Source organism: Poecile atricapillus, chromosome 3 (assembly GCF_030490865.1).
Source record: "Poecile atricapillus isolate bPoeAtr1 chromosome 3, bPoeAtr1.hap1, whole genome shotgun sequence".
NCBI lineage: Eukaryota > Metazoa > Chordata > Aves > Passeriformes > Paridae > Poecile > Poecile atricapillus.
In genome coordinates this window covers 51,058,326-51,064,325 of record NC_081251.1, presented here as the reverse complement: position 1 = coordinate 51,064,325, position 6,000 = coordinate 51,058,326, and positions in this window count along the sequence as shown.

Genomic DNA, 6,000 nt, shown 5'->3' with positions numbered 1-6,000 from the left:
TCTTTCCTTAATAAAGTTTTTGCAATCTGTGAAAGAATGACTTGGTTATTCATCACGAAGCTTCGGCACATGACCCAGCTTTTTCTACCATTCAAGGAATGTAATTTAAACTAGATTTAGAATCCTCTGCATGGCCAAGAGTGATGCCCACTGGAATGTTCAGCTTATGTGGAATTGTTTGGTTCAGTTTAAATAAATAAATAGCATTAAAACCTGATCATGGAAAATGTAGCTGTTAAAAATAGACTGAGGTAGCACTAACTCAAAGAGCTGAGAAAAGGTATGTGCAGGAGGGACTCTGAGTGCCGATTCATCAAGTGCAAGAGCAACCAGACTACCAACGCTGGCGAGCTTTCAGGCACGTAAGCATCACCACCGAGTCTCCCCACCCTGCAGCAGGAGCTCCCAGCAGGAGTTAGACCTGTTTCCTTCTCTTTACACTTCAGCCACCTGCTCTCCCTCTGATCAGATTCTCCACGGAGATACAAGATACTCATCCAGCTACCTCTGGTGAGCCTGGCACCCAGCATGAAAACCACTGAGCACAATATTTCTCCACCTGTGAAGCAGCTGTTTAAAAATGAAGCAATACTAGAAAGGATTCTATTTTTTTAGTTTTGTTTGTAGCTTTTGATGCTGAGTTTTGTTTTTCTGTGCCACAGTAAAACCTCAGCAAGCAAAAACGCCATGAATCCAGATGGCAAAGACAGTTTCTCTTAAATTGTTTCACCTTGTGCTGTTTTCTTAGTTTCAGTCATTAACCTTAAATATGAAACAGTTATCATTCTTGATTAAGATGTGTAAGTTAATCAGAGCATTTAATAAAAATAAAAAGCAAGACATTTTACCTATTGGGTTCAGTTTGTGTTTTAAGTATTTGTGAATTTTTACAAGTGGAAAATAATATTCAGTCTGGTGGAACTAATTTTGGATTTTCCAAGATGCACCATGAGAACAGACAAGAGGCCTGGCTATGGTGCATCATGAGGCCTTTAAAGCAGCCTGGAAGCCAACCAGGAGAGCTTATTCCAGACAGTAACTATTGTAAAGACCTAGTGATGCTTTTTTTTAGCAATTGTGATGTTTTTTCACTACAGTTTTCAGTCAGTGTTCCACTGGATCCCACTTTCATTTTTGCTCCTGAAAAGCTAAATGCCTGTGGAAAACACAAAACTTTCTGACCAACTGTACTCAAGCATAACAGGGCCTTTTGGTAGTTGAATTTCTGTCTTAATGCTTTGGACAGACAAAGGTGTTGTCACTAGGGATGGCAGACAAGGTGCTCAGCTGCCTACTTCACCTGCACTGCACAGAGAACAGAACTCATGCATCTGCTCCTAAATCACTGGGTTACAGTGGGATTTAGTTTAAATTATTACTGATTATAACTGATTTTATAATGCTGGTAGGCACATGAAATCTCTGCAGGAACTGACTGATCAGTGGACTACATCTTCCTGCACTGAGGACCTGGTGAACAGACCAGGGCAACGACTGTATCTGTTCTCCAAAGGTGAGCCCTCCCAGTGTGTCAGATGAGCCTAGTTCTGTATGACACGAGTAATCTCCTTTTCCCCAGACCTTACAATTTATCTATATAGGGCAGACAAGGGAAGGGAGTACAATTGACATTTTTCAGAAAGGAAATCCAACAGTAAAGGTCATTCAGTCACAGACTGGAGATTTCCTGAGTCTTCTTCCAGTGACTTGTGGTCACTGCAATTGGCTCAGATAAGTCCCAATTCATATGTTAAATATCATTTGTGACATCAGGCCACTACAGCAAATTTTATAAATTTCATTAAAAACTTTAGAAAATGTGTATAAAATTTAAGCTTTTTTAGAAGTGAACAAAGTTAAAAAATCGATGAGAAATATGTACGTTCATGATGAATGCTGCCTGCAAAAAGCTACATGATACTTCCAGTTTATTCACTTGTAAATTTATTAAAGAGCCCAATAACACACAGGTGCCAAAGCAATCATTTCCAACACTCTCGTTCTAAAAACCTGCAAAATGAATCCTCCTCCTTTTCCCAGAACATCAACAGATCAACTACTCAGTTTGCATGCTTCTGCAAATGCTCCATTTACATTTGATGGGGAATGCCTGAAAAGCTCACAGTTGGAAAAGCTTCTCAGAATATGGCCCAGAGCAATGGAAAATAAGGCAAGATGGGTCAGGTGGGATCCAAACGCTCAATTAAAACCTAAGAGAAGAAACAGTGTGGACTAAAATGCTGGGCAGGCCTGCTGTGCACAGCTGGCTGGTGCTCTTCCCTGGGATATCCTGTCCTTGAGCCCGCACCAGCCTGGGCCAGGGCCTGCAGGTGACTCAACGCAGCAGGGCGTGACAGCTCCAGAAGCGTGGCAGCCACACTGCTGGGGCGCTCAGACCTGCTTAGTAACATCACCTTCTCTCTTGGACACAGTGACACTAGGATGAATCAGCCACAGTGTCACTAGGATGTGGAAATATTGCCCCAAGCCCTAGGGCTGGATGTGCCTCTGAATAGGTGTACTGTGCTCAGACATGTGGAGTGTACCTGACCACTGAGTAGAGCAGTGTTAGAAAAATAATAAAAAAAGTAGGGCCAAACAGAGGTTCAGCAGAGAATGACAGTGCGAAAGCACAGCTGTACATGTGGCTTTGAAAATAAGAAGTCTGAATCTGAAAAGAAAAAAAAAAATAAAGAGGATGAGTTTCCTTCTCATACCCCTTGACGCGGACATTTTCCCTCAGTGTGGCTGTATACTGCCTGGCAGAATGTGAAGCAAGCCACATTTCTCTGCTGAGATATGTATTCATTATATGTTTCAAAAGAGTACAGTCAGGCCAGGAGAAACTCCATGAATTCCTGGAGACTCTAAAGCTCAGAGTTTCTTACCTCCAACACTTTCCACGCTGTAATCTCAAATTCAAAGTTCCTTTATTGTTGCATATGGGAAGATCACAGAACATCTACTTTAGTGCAACTCTTTCTTTTGAAACATCCGTTTTCCGGCTGTCACCTTTTTTCCTACACCACCTCTCATGTAGCTGTGCCTTGTCACTCCCTTTCCTTCCTCCTGCTCTGAGACCTGCAGCTTCACACTGTAAAAATAGCTGGTGTGGAAGGCTAACATCTCTTGCTAGAGAAATGAAACAGCTGTGATTGCTTGAAATCACTATCCAAATCATTCATCTCACTGCTCTTCCCCAGCCCTTTCCCTTGTTTTGCTGCTTTTCCAAAATGTTATTTCTGGTTTGAGGATAGGCGGATGTTACAGTTGTTAGATAGTGGCTGTGTTGATGGAGCTGTACTGTTGCACCACGGGAGAGAGAAAAGACAAGTTTAGTAGGTACCTCTCATACCCTCGAGATCATGTGCTGAGTTTTCCTTAAGAAGTCCAAGAGCAGCTAAAAATAAGCTGAATGTAACATACACAGAGAACACATTTCAATTAAAACTAATGGAATAAGCAGTAAAAATAAAAGCAAAGAGTCTGAGTCCAAACCATCATTCATCAGTAGAACCCTCATTCTGACATATGGTTATATTTATGGTTTTGTGTGATATTTAAATATAACAGGGAAGAACACCAATTTTTTAAAAAGAAACAGTGATCTTAAAATGGAGCAAAAATCAAGACATGTGAGTGCACGTACCCATTAACTGCATGGGAAGCAGAGCTGCTTCTGCCTGTCCAGTAAATCTGCCTGACCACAACTTTTGAAAACTAGTCTCATGATTATTCTTCATTTGGCCATTAATATATACAGTGATGTAAAATGCTGTCCTTTTGTCCTCTGAAATCTCCCATAAGAAAAAATTATCTGGAAAGGGCAAATAAAGCACATTAGGTTTTATGCTGAGAAAATAAATGCTAGGCAGTGTACAAGGGTGAGGCAAATAAAAATTAGTAACGTTCAGAGATACTCCAAGCATCCTTTATACAAAAATGCTCTGTTCCTCTGCATTCTTATTCTCGCCAGTTTGAATGGACTCTTGCTGCTCTTTTTTTTCTCTTTACATCATGGTGTAGTTCTGAAAAGGCTGTTTACAAAGCTATGTTGGATGATAATCTCCAGCAAATGCCAAGTTGATTTAAAGAGCAAACTCCTGGACATTGACAAGGACCGGTTGTCACTAGAAATTCTTGAAAAAATACTATGATATTAAAATTGTACTCATCTGGACTGTTAATTGCCAATGGCATATTCTAGTTAAATTGTTCCCCTGAAGTCTCACTGAAGTTCGTAAAAACCTGCTTAATATTATATTTGTTATGTCTGCATCCCTTCAGGATTCATCAAATCAAAACTTTTTAAATTAAAAAAAAATTGATATATTCTAGTTGCATGATGATGAAGATTCCATACAATGAGATAATCTACCTGTGATCTTCTGCCAGCTTGATTGAGATGTTGTTCAAGGTAAAATGTGTTTAGAATGTGTTTAGAGATCTGAAGTAGTAGATTACCAGCAAAGAAAACATTCCTGTTTCCTTATCATAGGGAGACTGGCTTCCTGCTGGTTGTGGATCCTCCTCCTGTGTGAAGTGTTAAAATATACTTGTTCAGCGTTTTCAATTTCTTTTAGTAGTGATATGGAGGTTATGTATGGTCTCTGTGACTGTTCAGATTCCCTCTTTGACTCTCACAGTGGGTAGTACTGGGGTTCATGCAGTATCATCAGCAATGACTCCATAGCAAACTAATTATATAGGGTTCTCAAGGTACTTTGAAGATGAAAGGCACTGTATCAGTGCAACTCCAGGTATTATTATTATTATTGTTTATATAGCATACATAACCATTAGTGGGAGCCTAGATTTGAGTCCCTTTAGAACTAAGGTGGGAGGAAGATTTGGACAAACTCCATGTCCTGACACTTTCACTGCACCTAAGGTAGATAACTAGAATTCTGAGTTCCTCTGCTGTCTTCCTTAATGGTAAAATAGTGTGAAAAAGAAAGTGATCAAAGCAAATGCGGGCTCCTATGAGGTGAGATACAAAATTATATCCTAAGTTGTCAGGCAAAACTTGTCGTAGTTAGCACTGATTCTAAATAAGTGAAATAGGAGATACACCAGCTTGTTAATTAATATATATTTAATGGAGCAGGTTATTCTAACATATTTGAGTGGTCCCCAGCACATGACAAGAAAAAAAATAACCATATGGAAGGCTTTTTTTAGTATAAAACACTAAATACTTCTGGAATAAGTGATATGCAGAAAAGAAATGAGTGGTGAGAGAAGACAGCTGCATGGGGTAAGTGACAGAGATTAAGATGATACTACGACACACAGTTGAAGCCTCTGTCAGAGCACAGGAATCCTTTCACACCTTTGCAGCTTGACTTTTCAGGACAAGGAAGGATGATTGACCAGCTTGCTTTGATTCTATAGGAAATCCTACAGGAAACAATCCAGATCCACTTTCTCTACTCACACACCCTTTGCCATCACAAATTACCCTAGCATTGAGGGATTGAGTACTACAGTCCACTCAAAGTCCACGGAGCTGAAACAACCAAAACTGAACCAGAAGAAATTCCTCAGAGATTATCCTAGACCTCAGCAAGTTATACAGGCTCATGGACTCATAGCTGGATCCTCTGTGTGCTTCAAAAAAAAAGCCCTACAGGGACTTGAATAAAAGAGGGAACTAAGTAAAGCTCAGAGAAGGGTTTTCATCTCACATCACTCAACAGAAACTCCTCGTCCTCAACAGGAGTATGCTAGGTCAGGCCAGGTAGGATTCTTGCCTGAGTAATACTTCTTTGCCTCCATGCACAAAACCCAGGTGGCAATCTTCCAGTTGGCTATATATTCAGCTTTGAAACAACTATGATGAGTCTCCCAAATATATGGCAGAGTACTTCCACTGAAACACTTTGAAGTAGTGATGCATAGATAATTTTGAATATTCCCCTTTGAATAGGGAAATTCAAAGCGTAAGCAGAACCTGTGTTTTGAAGAAGCCTTCCTGTGGAGGGTGTCCTCTTATATGTA